The following is a 25,247-nucleotide window of genomic DNA, read 5'->3' as shown; positions in this document are numbered from 1 at the left end:
GTCCTCTGGGCCTGGCTGTGAGAGTCCGTCCTGAAGTGGACATCCTCACTGGCCCTCCAGTGCAGGGCATTGGTGACCTCCCTGATGCAGAGGTGCACTGCTGACTGTGTGACCCCACAAAGGTCTCTGGTGGGCCACTAAAAGGCTGCAGAGGCATCTGGCTTGAGAACCACTGTCACTATGAGGAACAAATGCATGGGATGTCCACCAGAGCCCATGGGCTGCAGGTCATCCTTAAGCAGGGCACAGAGATGTGTCACCACTCTCTCTCTATGCATAATCTCCTCTCATACTGGTGCTCTGACATCCGATGGCATGTCATGTGGGCCCTGTAGATGCACGGCAATCATAATGGTGGTCTCCCCTTGGGGGCTGCTTCTCACGACCAGGGACCTCTATGTGGATCACACCTGCCTGTTGATTTTGCCTCTGGCGCATACGGATCCTCACGTGCAGGGGATCACACAATGTAGGATGAGCCAGACCTATTACCATGTGATAAATAAAGTTGAACCCTGCATGTATTCGAAGGTTCCTAACAGGGCAGGGATTGGTGTTGACGGGTACATCAACTGCTTTCCTGGATAAACTATGTGGCGTGCCATGGCATTGCCCATCTTGGCCAACATTCAGAGTGGCACAGTATGACCACATCAAGATCCTATCAGCTGAATCAATTGCCCCCACCATCCATAAAACCTTAATGCTCCAGCCCTTTCTGGCACCCTCCCCACACACAGGGTGCCTAATGTGCCATTGCTCACAAACACAGTTTGTACACTGTTAACAGAGGAATGGTACATGGTACCTCCCTTCATGCCAGCACAGCTTCCCTCCAGTAATCCCAGACTCCCTCCCTTTCAGAATGCAGAGTTAGACCCCTGTGTATCTCCCCTTCCCTCCTCCTTTCTGTAATGCAGAGTGAGGACCCACCGGCTTTTCAGATTGTGAATGGGACATCACGTGACGGCCGCCCATTCAACGAAAAATCCGGCAGTGTCGGTGGAGAGGCGGTGGGCTGTATAATCAACAAAGGTGAGTAATCATTACCATATGCTAATTGTGATGCCACCGCCATGCGGCAGGTGTGGGGGGGGCGGGGTGCTACACTGAGTTCCTGCCGCCACTGGTAATATGCGGCGGGCCCTTCTCGACGCTCGGGGTCAAGGCGGGCCTCTCCCTGCAGCATTTTAGCAGCTCCCGCGCTGCAGCCCATGGCGTCGAAGGGCTGGCAAAATTCACCCTATGACTCTATGACTAAATCTGGGTTTCAGCAGCATGGGTTCCTGGTTTTGAGAGCATTTGGCAGAGATCCAGAGCTTTGGAAAGACTTAGGAAGCATGGTGACATGGGTGGTGTTCCTATGGTTTGGCAACAATGATCCTGGAGTTTGGCAATGTGTTTGGTGACCTCGAGGTCTGGGAGCCAGGGAGGGACTGGTGATCTGACAGCAATATGAAGAGAATCCTGCAGTCTGGGAGTACTGGACAATGTAGGAATCGGCTGCACTGTGGGAGATCCAGGTGTATATCAGCATGGAGGATGGAGCCACAAAGTGCCAATAAAAGCAATTGTAGACACACAGGCAATGAAAGGAATGTCTATGCCTCCCATTCTAACATGAATAAAAGTGGCCACAATATTATTGGAAATATCAACAGTGACAGTGGTTGCACTCATAGAAAAGAATGTGCTTTGAAAATCATTTTGAGGGAATTAACTGATTTTAGTTCCTGACTTTGGCTCCCTTTGTGCTTTCATCTTTACTTTTTTCTTTTGCTATTGGCATATTTTGATTTCTGTCATAATTCTGGTTTGCGACTGTTTCAGGAATGTGAAATTTTTGTGAATTGGCAATGTATGACACCAGAATGCAAACCAGAGTGTGAAGTGTAAGGGGAAAGAACTGGACAAAAAGTATGCAAAATAATGAAATACTTATTTATTATGTGATATTAATATTAACTAACTGAACAATCAAATAATTATATTGTCAGTGAACCCAAATGAATTGTGTTTTGTATGTTTTATGTAGGCCAATGCAAGATGAAGTGACTATTGTAAATTGATAGATTGCAAATTGTACCAGTTGGCATTCATCTTAAGTTTTTCATTCCCAGATGAAGAGGGTGTAAATCATGTCATAAGATGTTTCTGGTACCATCAAATTTGGATTTAGCTGCTAATACTGAAGAGCATTTTGGTTACTTTATTTATTCTACCAGAGATCTGGCAGATGATGCATGCCTATCCGATACTGTTGAAATGCGACTGCCATGCTGAAATTACAACACAAGTCCATGATGCAGTATAATGTGGATAAATGTGAGGTTATCCACTTTGCTGGCAAAAACAGAAAGGCTGATTATTATCTGAACGGCGATAGATTGGGAAAGGGGGAGGTGCAGTGAGACCTGGGTGCCCTTGTGCACCAGTCACTGAAGGTAAGCATGCAGGTGCAGCAGGCAGTTAAGAAGGCAAATGGTATGTTGGCCTTCATAGCGGGAGGATTCGGGTACAGGAGCAAGGATGTTTTGCTGCAATTATACAAGGCCTTGGTGAGACCACATCTGGAGTATTGTGTGCAGTTTTGGTCTGAGGAAGGATGTTCTTGCTATGGAGGGAGTGCAGCGAAGGTTCACCAGACTGATTCCTGGGATGGCAGGACTGATGTATGAAGAGAGATTGGGTCAATTAGGCTTGTATTCGCTAGAGTTTAGAAGAATGAGAGGGGATCTCATAAAAACCTACAAAATTCTAACAGGACTGGACTGACTAGATGCAGGAAGGCTGTTCCCGATGGCAGGGGAGTCCAGGACCAGGGGTCACAATCTAAGGATAAGGGGTAAGCCATTTAGGACTGAGATGAGGAGGGATTTCTTCACCCAGAGAGTGATGAACCTGTGGAATTCTCTACACAGAAAGCAGCTGAGGCCAAATCATTAAATATATTCAAGAAAGAGTTAGATATAGTTCTGAGGGCTAAAGGGATCATGGGACACGGGGAGAAAGCGGGAACAGGGTACTGAGTTTGCACGATCAGCCATGATCGTATTGAATGGCGTTGCAGGCTCAAAGGGCCGAATGGCCTACTCCTGTTCCTATTTTTCTATGTTTCTATATATTTTCTTGGGGAAGGATAAAGCATGGGATTATCGTACAGGTTTCACTGCACAAGGAAGTAGAAGTGTGAAATATGTCTCCATCATCTGAAACTGCAAACTCCTTTATTTCACAGATATAATTGACGTACAGTTGTCAAGCAAGAGATATGACAAACCTAAGCTTACTCGTCATTACCATTTGGTTCAACTGATCATTTTTGAGATCTTTTCTTCGGACCTAACAACTCAAGTACAAAATGTTGACATGACAAATCCATTCAATCCATCTTTCTAATTCACAGTGAATAATTAACCTTTCAGCTTCTGATTTCTCTGCTACTATTTTGAAATATCTTACTGATCAGAATGAAAAGTGAAGCTCTTTACTGTGCTATGTTCCCTGCCATTTTGATATTTAAACTTATTTTTCATATTCTAACAGGACATACCCACCAGTTAATACCTAATGCCTTTGCCTAACAAAAAACTATCAAATAAAAACAAAATACTGAGGATGCTGGAAATCTGAAATAAAAACAAGAAATGCTGGAACCACTCAGCAGGTCTGGCAGCATCTGTGGAAAGAAAAGCAGAGAAACGTTAACTCTGCTTCTCTTTCCACAGATGCTGTCAGACCTGCTGAGTGGTTCCAGCATTTCTTGTTTTTATTTTATATAAAAAATTATCAAACTCAGATTTGAATCTTTTAATTGACTCCCAGCCTTAACAACATGTTGTGGGAGAGTGTCCCAGATTTCCACAAGTCTTATTGTGAAGAAATGCTTCCTAGCATCATCCCAGAAGGGTAAATGATTAACTGCATCAGAAATCATTTCCACAGTGGTGCTCCCTCCAATTAACAGTCAGTTCCGTTACACCGCTGATATTTAGGAAATATGAATGACGCACAAGTTAATTTTTCACAGAAATTTTGTAGCCAATGAATTCATAGACAATCTTGAAGCCATTTATGTAGAGAATGACGCTTAGAAATACATTGGCAACGTGCCAGTTTTACAGAGATAAAACAGACCACTGAGCACAGTTACGACCAGGTGAGAAATGTGTCGAGGGGTCTGTTCCTATCTTCACCTGGTCTTATTGTAACAGGGTTTAATTTTAAACACACTGTGTTTTGAGTTCCTCCTTTGTGAATTCTTGTTCACAGCTTTTCAATTATAAGGCAAAGAAACTAGCACTTTCTTTGGTTTAAAGAAGAAAAGTGAAATTTATTAAACTTACTTAAACTCTAATATGGTTCAGGCCTACGGATATTTGACACGCCCACTCTACCATACACATGCGATAGACACATGCAGATAGGGACAGAATAGATAAAGTGGAACAGTTTGAGGCAATATCTTGTTACTGTGCTTTGCTCACAGTATAGTCCTTTTGTAGGTAATTCTTGTGTTTCATTGTGGCCCAGTGTTCTGCTTAAACCTTGTTCACGTAGGAAACTTTTCTCTCTTTGAGGTTCACATGTCTTCACAAGATTCAGTTCCCTGAGAGATGAGCAGGCAGACAGGAGAGGAGGTCATTCTTGCTTCAGTTCCAAGAGCACATGGCATTCTGAGTTCAAATTCTGTTTTTCCAGTTTAAAACTCCCCTAGTTGGCCAGCAGGTGGTCACGCGACTGACTGGTTTGACCAGGTCGCTTCTGTGTGTTGGGGCGGGGACTGGTTCCTTTGTTTCAACACTGTCTGATACTATGCAAATGTCCTTCCAGCCAGGATCTTGCAATTTTAAGTTTTAATGTTTATATGACAAAATCATGTGTGCCTCAGTCTTGGCAGCTGGCGGGTTTGCCTGACAGCACCCAACAGGCTGGAAGTGTGTTGAAGTAATTAGTCAATTATCTGGAGCCTTGCATAAAGGGAACGAAGACCAAGTACAAATTTCAGGTCAAATAGCGTTAGAAGGAAGGGAGATAGTGGGACATGGGAAGGGGAAGGCAGATGGAACAGGGAGGTTATAGAAGAGAAGGGAATAAGGGAGTGGGAGGGAGGAAAAAATGGTTATTGGGAGGGAAGACTTGGCAGAGGGGAGGGGGAGAGATGGAGAGCAGAGAAGGGTAGAGGGATGTTCACCACCAAAAAATAACATTTAAAAAAAACTGCTTACCTGAATTTGGAGCTGGAATGTGCACAGGAGTCCTGGATCTACAGTAAATCCAAATACTGCTTATGGCCTTTGCAACTTGCCTGGATGGGTGCAGCTCCAACAACACTCAAAAAGCTCGACACCATCCAGGACAAAGCAGCCCGCTTGATTGGCACCCCATCCACAAACATTCACTCCCTCCACCACCGATGCACAGTGGCAGCAGTGTGTACCATCTACAAGATGCACTGCAGCAACACACCAAGGCTCCTTAGATAGCATCTTCCAAACCCGCGACCCCTACCACCTAGAAAGACAAGGGCAGCAGATGCATGGGAACACCACCACCTGCAAGTTCCCCTCCAAGTCACACACCATCCTGACTTGGAACTATATCGCCGTTCCTTCACTGTCACTGGGTCAAAATCCTGGAACTCCCTTCCTAACAGCACTGTGGGTGTACCTACCTCACATAGACTGCAGCTGTTCAAGAAGGCAGCTCACCACCACCTTCTCAAGGGCAATTAGGGATGGGCAATAACTGCTGGCCTGGCCAGTGACGTCCACAACCCAGGAATGAATAATACAAAAAAATTGTCCCACTCCTCTCGATCACTTCCCCTTTCCATGTCACCCGCTTCCCCTCATCACTTCCTCCTTTCTTATCTCTCCTTCCCTCCTGATTGCTTCCCCTTCTCCTAGGCCCTACTTAAGGGCTGCTGCTAGAAACACAATGACCAGAAAGCCAGCTGACCTTTGCTACTGAGATACCTGCGGATTACAAACAGGTGTCTGCAGCTTTCCAGACTGATCTAAACAATGCCCGAGGTCCCATACTGGGTGGGTGGGGGCCGACCCACTCTGGTCCAGAGATCATTTCCACTGCCCAGTTCTGCTGGCAGGCTGGTGTGAACCAACTTCTGTACCTCATACTTTTGAACAATTAGAAGTATAAAAAACAGTAAATGATGTTACCTCAACCAATGTCATTGCAAATGTGATTAAATTGTCAATCATCTCACTGCTATTTGTGGAACCTTTCTGCCCCAGGATAGCTGCTGTTCATTTATATAACAAGGCACTGCCTTCCAAAAGTAATATATTGGGTGAAGTACTTTTAGATGTTTCAGTGTGATTGTGCCACATCTGTGCAAATATCATTATTATAATGGACTCTGCCTGCACTGTAACAGGAATGAAGGATACTTGACTGAGTGAAAGTCTTTTCCTTTGGTGTGACTTGCAGTGTTGTAGAATACAAGGAGGATAAGTAGTCGCTGTGTCCTCTGTCCCCACAGTGTAATATTAGCAGTCGTCTATTATCCATGTATTAGTATAAACAATGGGGTAAAATCTCTGCAGGTTTTCTCAAACTCCAAGCATTGATGCTACTTCTCTGGAGCATCACCAGGGAAATTAATTCTGATACAGTAAAAACTATTTCCTCTGATGGGGGGAGTCCAGAACAAGAAGGCATAAACCTTAAAATTCGAGCTAAGCCATTTATACAAAGGCCAGTGGAAATCTGGAACTCGTTTCCCCTAAAAGCTGTTGAGGCTGGGAATCAATTGAAAAAATCAAAACTGAGATTAATAGAATTGTATCAGGTAAGAGTTACAGAACAATGGCTGGTTGATGAAGTTTAGATACTGATCAGCCATGATCCAATTGTATTATGGAACAGGCTCAAGGGGTCTGAGTAGCCTCCCCCTGTTTCTATGTTTCTATGATCCTATTACTGATGGATAAGTCCTGTAATCTTTCCATTTAAAATTGCAATGTCAGAAATGCCTATGGTATTCTCTATATTAATTGTCCCCACATCTGTGGTGGATCTTTCAAATTCACAAGGATGTAAAGCAGGCGATATTGAATTGGCTGTTTATTTTACCCCCAACCTGATTTTGCTCTTTGTTGACTGAACAGTACATGGGGGAGGGGGAGAATTCCTAAAGGCCACCAATTTTTATCAGATTTTTGATCATCTGTCATCAGATGTCTGATTTCCTTCTGGATTTCTTGGCTTACATCACTTTATTTCCACTGTGTACAATAAACACATTTTCTGCAATATTGCAACTGTTTTCCTTTTGCATCGCTGCTAGTCTTTCAGAATTTAGGGCAGGCAATCCTTGGATTAGGCATTAGCTAGTGGTTCAGTGGACATAACTCTCATCTCTCAGTCAGAGGGTTGTGGGTTTTAGTTCCACTGCAGAGGCATGAGCAGAAACCAAGGCTCCATCTGTCCTCCAATTCAAAGAAGAGCAAAGATGTTCTTTTCAGTGTCCTGGCCAATATCTATCTCTCAACCCAGTTTAAAAGATCCACAGATCATCTGAACATTATTGCATTGCTGTGTGTGGGATCATATTGAGCGTGAATTGGCTGCAGCCTTTTCTGCATTACAACAATGACTACACTTCAAAAGCACCTAATAGGCTGTAAAGTGCTTTGGGACATCCTAGGCTGTTGAAGGGTGCTATATGAATGCAAGTCTTTCTTTGCTTATGCCAGTATTTGCAGGAGTCCTTCAGAATGAAAAGTTGAAAAAAATCAATGGACTGAACTGGACATGAGTTCAAGTTCCAAACATCAAATATAGACAAGTTGCATGAAGAACATATAAATTGATATTTTAATCTTATATGTTTAGTTGGTCATAAACAGAAATGAATTCACTGCCCCTTATAACTGTCCGTATGTGTTTGGAAGGCTTCTTTGATGATTTAACATTGAGATGAACATGGGTCAAAAGGTGGCATTGGTGATAATGGTGAAGAACATCACATTGAATTTTCCAAATGATTTCTGAACATCTGATGCTGTAATATAAATTTGTTCCACCAATGGTTATAACGTTGTCCTACATCTATCACAGAACATAAACAGAGTAGAACATTGCTGTCATAGATGATGCAGAGTTTTGCAAGTCAGTTCACCATGCAGCCATATTGTCCCACAAGGGATATACATTTGGATTCAGCAGATGGCAGCTTGTTCCCTCAGCATCTGTTTCCCTTTATCCTCTAGTGTAACATCTCTGCTTCCATTACTAGCTGCGGTGTTAATCATATGGACAATTTGTAAAGTGCGTGTTCTACAGAGACCGGGGTTGTTCTGGTCAGATCATTTATCAGATTTTAGAGAGATAACAATCCCTTAAGCATGGTTTGGCTTGCTTTATTGCTGTTTGAACAATTGCATTCATTAGGTTAGCTGGAAGCCATCAACCACTATGAAATTTATTGCAGCAACATTTTTTTTTATCACAGAATCTAAGGTGAAATTGAACGAAATATGCTCTGTAATTTTGTTTTCAAGCACTTGCCATTCCACATGCCTTAGCTGCTCTAAATATTCCTATTTGTCACTCGTGTCTTGCAGCAGTGACATTGTCAGAGCTTCCTGTGACCTTGTGACTGAAATTACATTCGAGTCAATGATGTGACTTATGAGGTAGGAATTATGCATGTATAGTATTGTTAGAAATATGGATGCCCTGTTTTTTAGGAGGTTAGCACATGAAATAAAATGCTCAATTTGGACCAAGTTGATTTATAATCCAATTAGAATAGGAACGACATCAGATGTCTCTCATTTCTGTGGTCGTCAACTGACTGGACTACTGCATTTGTTTTAGGAATGTTAATGATTTACAACAATTGTACTGGAGAAATGCTATAAATCAATCAACCTGTGCAACCATGCAGTGCACCACAAACCATATTTATTACCGCAATATAGTTGATAACTTTGGTTGCGAGGCCGAAAACATTTCACAATACACACATTAAACTTACATGCAGAATAAGAATTGCATTGAGGAGACACAGTTAACCTACCAGCTATTCTTTGAGGAATCCTTTCATCTACAAGACTGAGTTTAACCAGTATTATATCTTCTACTGATTTTGTCATTTTCAATATCACTGCATGAATTACTCACGTGTTTCCTTGTGAATATCAATAATATGTGAATTCTACCCATATAATTAGAAAATATTGTGTTTTCATCTCTGAATCCTTGGACAAGGTGGATTAAGCTCCTGCACTTCCTTTTTTATTTAGCTGTAATTATTATAACACAATGACTGTCTCATTTCAGTTTACAATGAACATAGCAGGGCGTTAGTCAAACAACATTTCCTATGAAGACCCTTCTGAAATCTATACCGTGCCCTTAGTTAATAATCAGAATTAATTTGCCCTCTTCTGCAATTCGATTGCTAATAAGATGCCATCAATGTGCAGACACATTTTAAACTGTTTCTTGAGTTCTGATTTAAAAGAAAAATAAGCTTAGGGACAGCAAATTACATTTATATGTCCAGGCATAACTTCATTGCTAATGAACAGATTAAGGAAATAGATTCCACTGTAAATAAAGAACTTGGAACTTCTTGAAGACAGAAGTGATGACCCCCTCTAACAAGTGCAGTCAAAGGCAACAAAGTCATGTGTAATTGTTGTGTAATGTCTGACTTTTCTGATTTATTTGTGAGCAACATAGCTGCAACAGTTGTGTACCAATAAATTATTTTGAGGTTCAAAAACATTGATATAGAATGCTTATAGGCAATTAAATGGTTATAAACCTCCACCTTTTGGTTAAAAATTCATTCCTCAAAGAATTAAAGTCAGCAAATATTGCTATGAATCAAGGAAGAAGTCCTACTAAATAAAAACCATGAACCCTCCTAAAAGGCAGAAAAAAATCTTTGTAAATCTGAATGCTTATATCCCATGTTAAAGGATTATTAAAGAGAGAGAGAGAGAGAGAATATTGTGCTCCACTGCAGTTAAAAGAGAAGATGGAATAAAACAAGTTCTAATGGTGAGGTCATATCAAAATTTGGTATTACAATGAAAGGGTGAGGAGAGGATCCGCATTTTGGAAACCTAGCAACGAATGAATAAGGAATGACGAGATTGGATGAGTCTTGATTTCAACACTGGGAAGAATATAGGGACTGGACACTACAGGATAGTCTAGGAGCAGTGGCTATTCAGCCCTTCAGCCTGTTCTGCTATTAAATGAGATCATGACTGATCTGTATCGTAACTCATTCCACCTGCCTTATCTCCATATACTTTTCTGTTCCTTGGCAAACAAAACTCTAATGGTCTCAAATTTAACATTATTAATTGAGGTTGATCTTTTTTTCAGTGGTAGAGAGTGCCATACTTTTACTACCCTTTGCATGAAGAAATGTTTCTTAAATTCTGCCCTGAATGACCTGGATTTGATTGTAAGTTTATGTCCCCTTGTCCCAGACTCTGACACCAGCAGAAGAAGTTTATCTCCATCTGCCCAATCAATTCATTGCTAAAATCCTAACGTTTCCATCAAATCGCTCATTAACCTTCCATACTTCAGGGAATGCATGTTTTGGTTATGCGGCCTCTCCTCGTCATTTAATTCTTTGAGTCCTGGTAACATCCTGGGGAATCTGCACTGCACTCCTTCCAAGTCTAATACATCATTTCCAAGGTGTGGTGCCCAGAGCTGAACGTGTTATATTTGGAGCTTAATAGAAGCAAGACAGGAGCGTTCTGAGGAGTAACTCGCACAATAAATTTATGACATATACATAGTGGATAAGGGTTTCACATGGTGTCATTATAAGCAAGATGGACCAGCAGGTTGGAATCCCAGTCAATGTTGAGTTGCCTACCTCAGCTGGGGGGGAAATTGAAGCACAGCAATGAGCTCCAGTATCCCTAGCTAAGGAGATGAGAAAGAATATCAGTCAGAGCAGCCAATTCCAATTGCTATCTAGTGGCACCTGCTGGGAAATTAGTGTGATGGTAAGTAAAGACAGGACTGGACCTGGCTGCAATGTTTCCAGCAGCTTATTAGCTTTCGCGAGCTTCTCAAATGAAGAAAGGTCACTTGGGGAAAGTTTCGGAGGACAATAAACACCTGTGGAATTGTATTTTCAGGAGAGCAGGGTGGAAAATTAAAAACTAATTGAAGAAGAAAGGCAAGAAATGCTCTGAAGGAAAGAGACATGCTGGAACCCTGAGAGATGAAGATTGGCCTTTTACACAGTAAGTGCTTCCTCATATCCTGTCCAGAGTACAAACCACCCAGATGTGGGAATGATAATGATTCTTGGATGCACCATGGGTACCCATGAGAAGTGTCCAGGATATAGAATATTTCAGAAACTAGAGGCTGAATTTTTGCTTTGAGGGCAGGAAACAGGAAGTGGGATTGTTTCTGAGATCCAAACCTGTGCCCGGGGGAATTAGTCACTCTTGGGGATTTGGACTGCGGCACCCCCTTTTAATTGAATGGAAACAGATTTACTGTCCAATTAAGGGCGGCAGGTAGGTTCTTGAAGCTGGCGGGCCAATCGGAGGTCTTCTAGTTTTAGAAGAACAGCTGGACGGAGCAAACAGTCATTGAGTTATGGGGGTGAATTTAGTGGAGTTGGCAGGGCTCTGACAATGGCCTGAAAAGGCGAGGGGAATCCTGCTTCAGCCAAACCCCCGGTGCAATTCCAGCCCTCAGGCACTTAACGGCCAGGATCCCCGTCCATTTAAGAATGGCAATGCTGCCTCCAAAAGCTGCCTGCCAATCAAAGGGCCGTAGTATTGGCAGCTCAGTAGTATTGGCAGTGCCATTGGGAGTGGTGGCCACTTCGGTTTCTACACCAGGCCTGCAACCAGGCCCAGTGCTGGAGACCCGGACCCCAGGTAAGTGAGGCAGGGTCGCTGGGACCAGTCTGGCAGGCCCTGCCGAAGGTGTTCTTTGAGGGTGGGGGGAGGCAGGGGGTTGGTTAGCAGAGGGGTGGCCTTTGCCACTGAGGGCTCTTTGTGGGACATAGATTGTTCACAGAGGAGGAACCCCCCCCCCACCGAAACAAGCCCTCAAGGAGGTCACCTAGTTTTACTGGGCAACTTCCCCACTTGGCGGAGGCGTCCCCCACCACTGGCTTAATTTGAGTGGCAGCGGGAAGAGGCCCTTAAGTAGTTATTAATTGGCCCTCTACAACCACCCCGCCCCCCCACCGCCTTCTGTCATGATTCTATGGGCCGCCCCACCTCCCAGCTTGTCTCCCGGGGGCCCATTAAATTCTGCCCATAACAGCACAGAAGGAGGCCATTCAGTCCATCAACTCCATGCCAGCTGTCGATCGTCTCCATAGAGCAATCCAATCTTTCCCATTCCCCTGCTCTATCTCCATTGCCCTGTAAGTTTATTTCCCTCAAGTGCCCATCCAGTTTCCTTTTGGAGTCATTCATTATCTCTGCTTCCACCACCCTCATAGGCAACAACTTCCAGGTCATTACCACTCACTGGGTAAAAAAGTTCTTCCTCACATTCCCCCTGCATCTCTTGTCCAAAACCATAAATGTGTCCTTTAGTCCTTGTACCATCATCTAATAGGAACAGCTTTTCTTTGTCTACCTTATATAAATCTGTCATAATTTTGTACACCTCTATCAAATCTCCCCTCAATCACCTTTGCTCCAAAGAGAACAATGCCAGCTTCTCCAACTGAACATCGTCCATCTCTGGAACCATTCTGGTAAATCTCCTCTGCACCCTGTCCATGACCCTCACATCCTTCCTAAAGTGTGGTGACCAGAACTGGATGCAATACACTAATTGTGGACTAATTGTTGATCTCTTCGACATTTACCCGGACAGATTGGAAGTTCCAAGTTTGATGAAGCGTCTTACACCAGCAGCATAAGGGAACAGTGATGTAAACACACGGGCTGGGATTTTCAATTGCTGGTGGAGTTGGCAAAGGGTGCAGGCATGGTTAAAAAGTTATGTTCCTGGCACTGGATCCCACTGCTTTTATTTTTATTTGTTCATGGGATGTGGGCATCGCTGACTAGGCCAGCATTTATTGCCCATCCCTAATTGCCCTTGAGAAGGTAGTGGCCAGCTGCCTTCTTGAACTGCTGCAGTCCTTGGAATGTAGGTACACCCACAGTGCTGTTAGGAAGGGAGTTCCAGGACTTGACCCAGTGACAGTGAAGGAACAGCGATATAGTCCCAAGTCAGGATGGTGTGTGGCTTGGAGGGAAACTTGCAGGTGCTGGTGTTCCCATACATTTGCTGCCCTTGTCCTTCTAGGTGGTAGAGGTCGCGGGTTTGGAAGGTACTGTCGAAGGAGCTGTGGTGAATTGCCGTGGTGCATCTTGTAGATGGTACACACTGTTGCCACTGTGCGTCAGTGGTGGAGGGAGTGAATGTTTGTGGATGGGGTGCCAATCAAGCAGGCTGCTTTGTCCTGGATGGTGTCGAGCTTTTTGAGTGTTATTGGAGCTGCACCCATCCAGGCAAGTGGAGAGTATTCCATCACACTCCTGACTTGTCCCTTGTTGATGGTGGACATTATTTGGGGAGTCAGCAGGTGAGTTACTCACCACAGAATTCCCAGCTTCTGACCTGCTCTTGTAGCCACTGTTCAATGGTGACCCAACCCCCCAAGATGTTGATAGTGGGGGATTCAGCGATGGTAATGCTGTTGAACATCAAGGAGAGATGGCTAGCTTCTCTCTTGTTTGAGATGGTCATTGCCTGGCACTTGTGTGGCGAGAATGTTACTTGCCACTTATCAACCCAAGCCTGGATATTGTCCAAGTCTTGCTGCATATGGACATGGGCTGCTTCAGTATCTGAGGAGTCGCGAATGGTGCTGAACATTGTGCAAACATCAGCAAAGATCCCCACTTCTGACCTTATGATGGAGGGAAGGTCATTGATGAAGCAGCTGAAGATAGTTGGGCCTCCAACCAGCGGAGAGCTTTCCCCCGATTTCCATTGACTCCAGTTTTGCTAGGGCTCCTTGATGCCATACTCGGTCAAATGCTGCCTTGATGTCAAGGGTAGTCACTCTCACCTCACCTCTGGAGTTCAACTCTTTTGTCCATGTTTGGACCAAGGCTGCAATGAGGTCTGGAGCTGAGTGCCCTGGCAGAACCCAAACTGAGTGTCAGTGAGCAGGTATAAAAACAAGAAATGCTAGAAATACTCAGCAGGTCTGGCAGCATCTGTGGAGAGAGAAGCAGAGTTAACGTTTCAGGTCAGTGACCCTTCTTCGGAAGTGAGCAGGTTGTTGCTGAGCAAGTGTGGCTGATAGCACTGTCGATGACCCCTTCCATCTTATGGTGATGATCTGTAGTAGATTGATAAAGCGATAATTGGGCGGGTTGGATTTGTCCTGCTTTTTGTACGCAGGACATACCTGGGCAGTTTTCCACATTGCTGGGTAGATGCCAATGTTGCAGCTGTACTGGAACAGCTTGGCTAGGGGACTCAGCTAGTTCTGGAGCACAAATCTTCAGTACTATTGCTGGAATGTTGTCTGTGCCTGTAGGCTTTTCAGTATCCAGTACCTTCAGCCATTTCTTGATATCACGTGGAGTGAATTGGATTGGCTGAAGACTGGCATTTGTGATGCTGGGGACCTCAGGAGGAGGCCGAGATAAATCATCCACTTGGTGCTTCTGGCTGAAGATTGATACAAATTCTTTTGCACTGATGTGCTGGACTTCCCCATCATTCCCTAAGGAACACAATACAATTTTCAAAGGGAGGGCGAGAGAGTGTGAACAGGGAACCCATTCGCCTCCAATTAATGGCCTATTAAGGTCCTTGAGAGGCTTGTTAATGGGCCAAGGAGGGCGAGAAGGCAATTTTCAAAGCTGAGATCGCCGAACCCAACCATTCTGGTACACATTAATGCACTGCACTCGGGTTCAAAGCGGACAGAAGGTAAATTCTTTTTTTGATGCTGAAACATTTCGGGAACTGGGGGATCATACACTGCTTTATACACTTTACCTTCCATTTGGCCCGTTGGCCACGTTTGTGCTCGGTGAGGTGACTGGCCCTCCCAGGTACTGCCTGTTCTCTTCTGCAAGGCTGCGGCAGGCCCCATCATGGCTGTCATCTGCCTTTGCTGCTCGTGCTCTGCAAGCAGTTTCTGCCTCCTGGTGATGCTTGGGCACCACTGATTAGACACTGAGCTTACCACTTTTCATTTACATTTCAAGATAGCATCACTTGAGTGATGCAGTTTCAGCTCAGTGTCAGGACCTGGAAATTATCCAGTTGTTGGGTTCCTGACCCCAATTTGAAAATCCAGCCCAGAGTGTTGGGTTAGTGCATTTGTTCCACAACAACAAAAACTTGTTTTATAAAGCACCTTTAACTTAGTAAAATGTTCCAAACACATCACAGGAGAGCGATCAGAGGAAATTTGACACCAAGCCACATAAGGAGGTATGAGGGCAGATGGCCAAACAGGTACATTTTCAGGACGATCTTAAAGGAGATAAGGGAGGAAGAGATGTGGAAATGTTTCGAAAAGGATTTCCAGAGCTGAGAGCCTTGTCAGTTGAAGACACGGCCGCCAATAGTGGAATGATTAAAATCGGGGGTACTCAGGAGGTGAGAATTGGAGGACCACAGATATTTCGGAGGGTTGTGGAGTTGGAGGAGATTACAGAGATAGGGAGAGGCGAGGCCATGGAGGGATTTCACAGGTGAAGATTAGCTAATATGTCCAATTCTGATGTATTCTATTTAAGGTTTCTAATAAACTGGCATCAAATGATAAATAGCAATTACATTTATGATGGTTGTAAACAACCTCATATTCAGCAGTTTTCAGTTAAAATACTGCTTGTGTCATCACTTTGCTGAAGCAATCCAATACTAATCCCATTTCCTAAATTGCCCACATAACCCTGAATCTTCCTCTGCTTTAAATGTTTGCCCACTTCTTGACGTAAAATTCAATGGTCTCTTCAGAGTTATTCCCTGTGGCAAAGCTCTCCATGCTCCAATTGTCCAAGGCATAAAGTTCTCCTCATTGTCTAAAATAGAAATGGGAATAGTCTCAGTATTTCAAGTCCATGATAATAGGGAATAGAATCCTTGTAGCAATAGATTCTATTCCCGATTATCATCCTGGTGAATCAAAATGGTTGACTTGTTTTGGCCACTCACTGAATAAACTCAGGCAGCCTTTGGGGAAGCAAAGCTTTGAATTTAATTAACACAACATTAATTGTTTTTTTCAGTGTTCTATTCCAAATCTGTGCTAATTCGATTGGGGAAAATTTCTTCCAATCCTGTGACTTCTCAACTCTGTATTCATGCAGTCTTGTTCTCTGATCAAAAGCCTAATTTAAGCAACATGTGTTCATCAATATTATCCATGCTTCGCAACATAATAATGACACAAATCTCAATCAAATCCAATGAAAAGTAAATTTGTTCCATGAGTCTGTTTCAATTCGGGGTCAAGCTTCTGAGCAATAGCAACTTTGCTTATGAATTCTTCTTCTTCTTTGGCCTCCTTATCTCGAGAGACAATGGATAAGCGCCTGGAGGTGGTCAGTGGTGTGTGGAGCAGCACCTGGAGTGGCTATAAAGGCCAATTCTAGAGTGACAGGCTCTTCCACAGGTGCTGCAGAAAAATTTGTTTGTCGGGGCTGTTACACAGTTGGCTCTCCCCTTGCGCTTTTGTCTTTTTTCCTGCCAACTGCTAAGTCGCTTTGACTCGCCACACTTTAGCCCCGCCTTTATGGCTGCCCGCCAGCTCTGGCGAACGCTGGCAACTGACTCCCACGACTTGTGATCAATGTCACAGGAGTTCATGTCGCGTTTGCAGACGTCTTTAAAGCGGAGACATGGACGGCCGGTGGGACTGATACCAGTGGCGAGCTCGCTGTACAATGTGTCTTTGGGGATCCTGCCATCTTCCATGCGGCTCACATGGCCAAGCCATCTCAAGCGCCGCTGACTCAGTAGTGTGTATAAGCTGGGAATGTTGGCCGCCTCGAGGACTTCTGTGTTGGGGATATGGTCCTGCCACCTGATGCCAAGTATTCTCCGGAGGCAGCGAAGATGGAATGAATTGAGACATCGCTCTTGGCTGACATACGTTGTCCAGGTCCCGCTGCCATAGAGCAAGGTACTGAGGACAGAAGCCCAGAAAAAAGCAATGCAATGCTTTAGAAAACAATTGTCTGGTGTGGATAGTGAATTCCTGGGTCCAATATAAGGTTTTCCTGAAAACGTTAAAAATTGTGTAAATTTTATTCGAGATAAAAAAAATAAAAACTACAAACATTAAAAGCTTAAAATAGTGCAGGAAATTCTGGAAATGGACAGGAAGTTGATGAGAAACTTTTTAACACAGTTAAGTTAACACTTCAGTTTTGAATAATAATCCGACCTGAAATATTAACGTACCTGACTGACCTACTGTGCAGATTCAGCATTTTCTGCTTTCAAATTAAGGTTAGTGATCTAATTAAAAATATCCATATTGCAGTTTCTAGGTATATCACTTGTACACATTCATTATATGTTGGGCTCAGTGTGGTATTAATAGGATAATTGCCAGCAAACCCAGCAAGGGGAGAAAGCAAAAAAGAATTGTATTTATATATAACCTTTCTTGACCTTAGAACATCCCAAATGACTTTATAGTCATTGAAGTACTTTTTGAAGTGTAGTCACTTTTTGTAATATAGGAAACATGGGAGCTCATGCATGCAGATTAAGCTCTCACACACAGCAAAGTGGTAATGAACAGATAATGTGCTCAACTAATGTTGATTGAGGTACAAGTATTGGCCAGGACACCAGGGAAACCCCCCTGCTCTTCTTCAAAATAGTACAATGGGATTCTTTATATTACCTGCGAGAGCAGACAGGGTCTTAGTTTAACGTCTCAACTAAGAGACCGCACCCCTGACAGTGCATCACTCCCTCACTACTCTCCTGGAGCAACAGCCTAGACTTTTGTGGTCAAGTCTCTGCAGCAGGACTTAAACCTACAACTTTCTGATTCAGAAAGAGCGATGCCAACTAAGCCACGGCTGACACTGTGAAATCACTGTACAATTTTGTTATATCATGATTGTCACCCATTATTACTTTGCAAAAATAAGTGTTTTGTGACTATTTGCATAAGAAAGGGATTAAATGTTATAAAGGATAGCGAGTTGACATAAATGATCAAATACTTCACTGAACACAATAGTTCCTGTACTTCTCAATCACAACCGTTTTGTCTGTATGTTGCAATTGTTGCAGTTTGAATAGTACATCTTATAATATTTGGATTAATACACCCACGTTTCAAAGAATCATAGAAGCTGTTGATGGACAGCTAGGTATCTGCATTAGGATTCAAACTGGTTAAATCTCTTGTCAGTACAATTCCAAACCTATTGCCTTTCTGCTGAGTTTCCAGATTGTCATTGAACCCTTTCTGTTTTTTAACCATATGTTTAACCAAAATAAGATCAAAATGCTGTCACTTTCTTTGACTGGGTGGCCTATATTACATTTATGGTACTGGTGAATTGTATACTGACAGCAGGGTCAGCTATGACTCAGTGTATAGCACTCTCACTTTTGAATCAGGAGTTTGTGGGTTTGAATCCTGTACAGAAACTTGAGTACCAAATCCAGGTCAACACTCCCAGTAACACTGTCAGTGTTGCTGTCTTTAGGATGAAACATTAAACTAAGGCTCTCTACCCTCTCAGATAGATGCAAAAGAACCCATACCACTATTTTGAAGAAGAGCAGGTGAGTTCTTCCCAGAGCCCAGCCCAATATTTAACCCTCAACCAACATCACTAAAAGCAGTTTATCAGGTCATTATCTCTTTGATGTTTGTGGGAGCTTGCTGAGCACAAGTTTGCGGCCACATTTCCTACATTACAACAGTGACTACACTTCTAAAGTACTTCATTGGCTGTAAAGTGCCTTGGGATGTGCTGAGGTCATGAAAGGTGCTATAGATATGGAAGTCTATCTATCTGTGGAAATGTTAATAATACAGAATAACTGTCAGCATACAGTTAATCAAAATGTGTGCATGTGGCAAATATATTCTGAGACATTATTAAGACTGACTTATTAGTAATAATCAACAGCTTATTTACAATCAAGGAGAGCTCGATATGAATATAATCTGATTTATTGTGCTGCTCTTAGCATCAGACATTTCTATTTTTATAATCCATAAAAATAATTAAGTGATCAGTAGGAAACTTTGTTGCTCATTTTCATAATGTCCGGCACATCTTACAAAACAGTTATTTGCAAATGATTATTGAGTATATTCACAGTGCACATGAAAATATATTTTATTGGAACACCATATCAAACCAGCATTTAAAATGTGTTATAAAGTATATTGCTGGATGAATGCATTAATAATTGTGGCATTTAATTTGAGATCTGTCTTTCTGATCTTGCACATGTGCTGTGAGGTTGAAAACATGAAGTCACTGGAAATGAAGAACAGGAGATATGTATTAGGTGTGGATGAGTCGATATTGCCCAACTTACAAAATTGTCCAAAGTCAAAATTATCCTCATTTAGTTACATTGATAATGATGAAATTTAATTTCTGACTTAGCCTACGCCTATATATATAGTAGAAGATTCTCATGTGCCCAGCAAGTTGTTAACAAACTTTGTGGAGCATAATGGAAATGTTCATTCATCTCCTACCAGATAACATACAACCCAAAAGCATTTCACGCCTTTGTGAATTGTCCACAGGAAGAGAGAGATGATTCAAATTGAAAATACAACTGTTGTTACTCTAGCTGTCTACACAACACTACAGATTTGGCATCTCTACAGTCGGACTGGAACTGTGACAACAATATGGAAATGTTGTAGCTCAAGTATTTTTTCTATTTTCTTCTTTCTATTTTGGAAGAAATTACATTGTGGTGTATTTGTTCCATCTTGAAATATTAATAGACAAGTCATGGCTCACAAAAAATGAACGTAATCTTCTGGACAAGGAAGTGCCCAGCCTTCTTCAGCTGATCCCAATCTGATTTACCTATCATCTTATCATATCACTTAATCCTTTCTCTCTCCAGAAGAATGATGAGTTGGCTCTTGAACTTGAGTACACTGTTTGCTTTGGTTACATGGGAATGCTTTCCCTTTATTAAAACTGGTGCATGGTCTTTCCCATTGGCATTCTGCTTTCTTAACTTTCATTCATTACCTAGATTCATGATAATTAGGATCATTGACATTTCAAATAATTTCTGAGCCTGTGCTGGTGCTGGCTCCCCACTGTAGTGAACCACTCTAATCCCAGCTCACTGTTCTTTACCTTTATACTTCAATGTCTTTTATCAGTCATTGCACCATGTAGCACAACCGAGTAAAATATATTAATAGCACTCAACATGCACTATTGCTATTTGCATTAGTACCACTTCTGGCGCAAAAAACAGTGATTAAATGTTGTAAATAATATGGTTTCTGTAATACATTAGAGGTAAGATTCAAATTTCTGCATGTGAAAAATTACAATTTATGCTGTAATTTTAAGACTGCTATGTACATTTTAAATATCATAATATATAGCATAAAAACATGGGGCATATATTGAAGGCTGAAAATTGGTCACAGTATTCAATAAACTTATGTACTTACTGATGATCCCTGCTCCTTAGAGAGCCTGAGATTGCACAGAAATAATTATTTGATTTAATTTAAATCTCTAACTGACAGCTAAGATTATTGTGAAGGAAGGAAACAGGCACTTTTTGACATTTTGCAATAATTACTTAGAAGTCCAAAGTATGTCACTTGTTTGGATTAACAAATTAGGGCATTTGATATTTACAGTGTGATTCTAACTTCTTTAAAATTAAAACACAAATTACTGCAAATGCTGGAAATTTTAAATAAAAGCAGAAAGTGCTGGAAATACTCAGCAGGTCTGATAGCATCTGTGCAAAGAGAAACAGAGTTAACGTTAAGGTCTGTGACCTTTCATCAGTACTGGCAAAGGTTAGAAATGTAATAGTCTTTGAGCAAGTGAAAAGGGGGAGCGGGAAGAAGACCAAAAAGGAAGGTGTGTGATCGGACAGACAGCAGAAGAGATTAAATGACAAAGATGTCACGGAACAAAGGCAAAGGAAGTGATAATAGTTGTATTAAAAGACAAAGCATTAGTCCAGAGAGAGTGTTAATGGCAAAATAATGAACAGCTCTGTCCAAAAGCAAAAACCTGAAAAACAAGTTTAAGACAGGTCCATGGTTAAACATTAAAATAAAATAAAATAAAAATTTAAAAAGGGAGCCATTCTCTGAAATTGTTGAACTCAATGTTGAGTCCAGAAGTCTGTAGAATGCCTAATTGGAAGATAAGGTGCTGTTTCTCGAGCTTGCGTTGATGTTCACTGGAACACTACAGCAGGCCAAGGACAGAAATATTGGCTTGGGAGCAGGGTGGTGAATTATAATGGCAAGCAACCGGAAGCTCAAGGTCATGCTTGTGGACTGAACGGAGGTATTCCGCAAAGCGATCACCCAATCTATGTTTGGTCTCCCCAATTTAGAGGCAACCACGTTGTGAGCAGCAAATACTGTAGACTAAATTGAAGGTAGTACAAATAGATCGCTGCTTCACTTGGAAGGAGTGTTTGGGGTCTTGAGTGGTGAAGAGAGAGGAGGTAAAAGGGCTGCTATTACATCTCCTGTGATTGCATGGGAAGGTGCCGTGGGAAGGGGACAAGGTGTCGGGGGTGATGGAAGAGTGAACCAGGGTGTCGTGGAGGGAACAGTCCCTTCGGAATGCTGACAGGGGAGGTGAGGGGAAGATGTGTTTGGTAGTGGCATCACGCTGGACATGGCGGAAATGGCAGAGGGTGATCCTTTGGATGTGAAGGCTAGTGGGGTGGAAAATTAGGACAAGGGGAACCCTGTCACAGTTCTGGGAGGAAGGAAAAGGGGTGAGGGCAGAAGTGCGGGGAATAGGTCGGACATGGTTGAGAGCCCTGTCATCCACAGTGGGGGTGGGGAGGGCGGGGGGTTCTGTTTTTATTTCTTTTAACATCACACTGTTTGTATAGCTGTCATGTGACTTAAAATACAGATTTCAAAAAAACCTCAAACGCATGTGGGCATTAGAGTGATGATTTATCCCCAATAGTTTATTTATGCTATTAGCTAATGCTTGAACTACTTTTTAGCAGCCAAGAGTCACCTTTAACGTCTGAAAGCCTATGGCTTTGTTTACATCTGTTTACGAATTCACATTTTAGGCTGAGCAATGGCAGGCTATTTATTAAAAATTATATACATTTAACTGTCACTCTCAAAGATATATCATATATGTGCAAAAAATATAACTTTTTCACTCTTAGATTACCTGTGTTTCTTTCTCTTTGTATCTCTCCTTTCATTATTGATTACTCTCCTTCAAGGCACAGATCTTGCCATCTGTCCTCTACTTCTGATCTTCTACCTCATCACTCACTTGCCCTTTGGGTATACAAAGGAGTGTGTTTTTTTTAGCAGTCCTATTTGTCCTCACGGTGGATGGGCTCCATGTTTTGTTGTTGTAATCAGATCTGATTAGTAAGTGACCTGATTCACTTGGGGGGAAAACAATCGCAGGATACTTGCTTGAAGAACCTTTGTCGGTGGAACAATATCATCTTCCTGCATCACATAACAATAATGTTAGATCTATAGTTCTTTTCTCATCGATCTTGTCAATTTCACTGTCTCTCTTATAAATAGGCCTATATTTCAACCAACACAAGTCTTGAAGTTGTGCTGCTAGATAATAGGAACATCTTGATTGTATTGTTTGATGAATTTATCAATTAATTGTTCATAGGACTGAAGATCCAACTGCCTTCTTCAATTCATTGAGTCGTGTTGGAGTGGGGATCAAATCTGGAATCTTCTGGTCCTTATAGCTATGTAACATCCTACGCAATGTAGTTACCTACTAAGCTACCATTTAACCAATAATCAAACCACCGTCGTTAAGACATTTTATACAGATCAGGGAACTGGAATCCAGTAATAGAATAGAATTCTGCAGGGATGTGAGGTAATCATGTATCAACACTTCGCTAATTGGGCATGTTGAGAACATTTATCAATATCCCGGGATAACCACTAACCCTAAGAGATCTGAATTAGATCAAGATTTCAATTTGAAATGTTGTCATCATACCAATACTTCATTCACATCCATTTTGGGGGATATAGTTAATACTGATAAATGCTGCAACAAAATACATGAAGACATTAATAAACTTGTAGAATGGGTGATTAATCGGCAAATTAATTTCAATATAGTTATGTGTGTGGTGGTGCATTATGTTAGGAAGAATAAGGAAACCAGATATTCCTTGGAAGAAAGGGGTCTAAATGGGGTAGAAGAGGAAAGGGATCGAGGGATACAGATAAACAAATCACAATAAGTAGTGATGCAGGTTAAAAAGGTCACTAAAAATTTAAGGTTGATTTCTAGAGCAATAGAATTGAAAAACAGGGAAGTTATTATCAACTTGCATAGAACTTTGGTTAGACTATATTGTGAAAAGCTTCGAAAAGGTCATTTTAAGACCTATTTTAAGGCCTGAATTTGTTAACCCAGAATTGGTTTGATTCCAGTGGCACGCACTAAATTTGTCCTCAGGCTTCACGTTGATAATTTGGATCAGCTTCAGGCTGCAAATAAATGCTTCACCAATATAGACAGGCCTGAACGCCCATGCAGATTGGGCACAGGCTTTTGCCCCGTTAATTTGGTTTATTGCTGTGCATGTTTTGCACCTGCAAAATGGGCACAATGGTGTTTAATTTAGGGCCCTATTAACATGTTCACAATATCTGTGCACCTCATAAAATCAGAGTTGTTTTGCTGTCATACAGTTGCTAAATGAATAGGCTCCCAACTTTGGATGATAATTACTGGTGTTATAGTACCACATACCTTCCGTTGATAAATAGTCATTCTCAATTAATAAATTACATCATAGCACTCCTTCCAACCAATATAACACATACATACCTATTACTCTTTCAAATAGCAGGAAATTAACTGCAGTGAGAGAATTGAACTAAACCTGGAACGTATCTGAGCTGGAAGTTGGAAAGGACAGATGTAACTATAGTTGCAACATTCATTATTTTAGTAAATTTCATATAATCAAGGAAAAGAAAATACTAATTTAATGATAATCAAGATTAATAGTTCAGAAAAAAAATCAACAAAGAGGAGGTGCAGCAATCATTACTGAATCAGAATCTATTAAATACCATTTAACTGCCTAATTACTGCAGTAGCTCTGGTGAATTCCTGATAGAGTGAGGGAGCTGCCATCACACTAATTTATGCCGGTCATAGCCTTTGTCCACATTCAGTGTTATATTGGAAAGTCTTTGGAGACTGGTTGTGCAACTCGCTAGGAGCTGGTTGAGTAGATTGATGATACACCCATTCTGCTTAATATCTATCCTTGTTGCTACATTCATTAATCCTGCCTGTGTATTGAGAACAGTGCAGCAATCTAAACAGCTTTGGGAAAATTGATACATTTACTGCAGCTGCAGAGTGTGTATTTTACGCCAGTATATATATTTAATAAAAATAAATCATTTCCCTCTTTTTTGGGACAATGTAATAGAATTTTTAATCCATGTTCATCAATTGTAGAAAATGTAATGCTTGGCATCATCTGATGACTGTAGCCTAGAAGTTACTATTTGATGCACTATTTGGAGAGTGAGCTCCGTGCTGCAAAAGTTGTTTGGGACAATTCACACACAATAATCAGCACATCAGACTTAACCCACAATCTCCCTATTTTCAATGTCAGCAGCACAAACTCAGATCTGTTACCCACACAGTGGCCACAGCAACATTGAAAAATGGCTCGAGTAGTCATTTAAAGCCCTGCATTCATCAGGGAGCAGCAGGTCAGCATTACAGCATTGCTGTGAAAATGGAAGCTACCTGCACAAGGACTTCATTGGGTGATCGAGGGTTGGAGTTGATGTGTTGCAGAATAGGCACATCTTCTCCAGAATTGACAAGTTCAGCAAATATAGCAGTGGATTACAGGCAGAATGAATGCTGATCAAATGACCCAGTGGATATGGATACAGGTTGGTAAGTAAATGGCTGACCCGAAGACAGCTACCATGATAAGGTTACAGGAAGATTTCTGTGCAAAAATATGTGGCTCAAGAATACAAA

This window comes from Heterodontus francisci, chromosome 2, assembly GCF_036365525.1.
Source record: "Heterodontus francisci isolate sHetFra1 chromosome 2, sHetFra1.hap1, whole genome shotgun sequence".
Taxonomy (NCBI): Eukaryota; Metazoa; Chordata; class Chondrichthyes; order Heterodontiformes; family Heterodontidae; genus Heterodontus; species Heterodontus francisci.
The sequence above is the reverse complement of the archived record's forward strand: the minus strand, read 5'-3'. Positions refer to the sequence as shown.